The following is a 302-nucleotide window of genomic DNA, read 5'->3' as shown; positions in this document are numbered from 1 at the left end:
GCTGCCGCCGCCGGAAGTGCCGTGACGCCGCAAGGGACTGTGGGAAACAGGCCTCTTCCTTTCCGGTGCTGGGCGCCATCAGGTGAGGGTTTTTGAGTACTCGGCCTTTCCCGCAATCCGCGTCTATCTCAGGCCTGAGACGGTCATCCATCCGTCCAGCTGCCGTCCCCGCCCGCCGCCACTCTGGCGGGGTGGGTCGGGCCTGCCCCTACGGTGCGGGGGCCGAGTGGGCCCTGGGAGAGGCCGATGGAGGGCCCGTGGGCTGTGCCTCATCAGGGCGGCCGTGCCGCCCGGGATGTGTG

The 302-nt window shown here is 70.2% G+C and overlaps 1 protein-coding gene across 4 annotated transcripts in view; it reads left to right on the top strand.

The window, feature by feature from the left end:
* The first annotated feature begins 3 nt into the window (after nucleotides 1–3).
* The window catches only part of RPL15 (ribosomal protein L15), a 5,004-nt gene continuing 4,705 nt past the window's right edge, over nucleotides 4–302 (top strand). Inside the window, exon 1 of one of the 4 annotated variants that reach the window (XM_010189900.1) lies at nucleotides 4–88. The gene's annotated coding sequence lies outside the window, so the exon portion shown is untranslated. The remainder of the gene's footprint in view (nucleotides 89–302) is intronic. The other 3 variants (XM_010189876.1, XM_010189884.1, XM_010189892.1) reach the window with 3 other exon arrangements.

This window comes from Mesitornis unicolor, unplaced genomic scaffold (assembly GCF_000695765.1).
Source record: "Mesitornis unicolor isolate BGI_N332 unplaced genomic scaffold, ASM69576v1 scaffold15680, whole genome shotgun sequence".
NCBI lineage: Eukaryota > Metazoa > Chordata > Aves > Mesitornithiformes > Mesitornithidae > Mesitornis > Mesitornis unicolor.
This window is presented reverse-complemented; position numbering and strand designations above follow the sequence as displayed.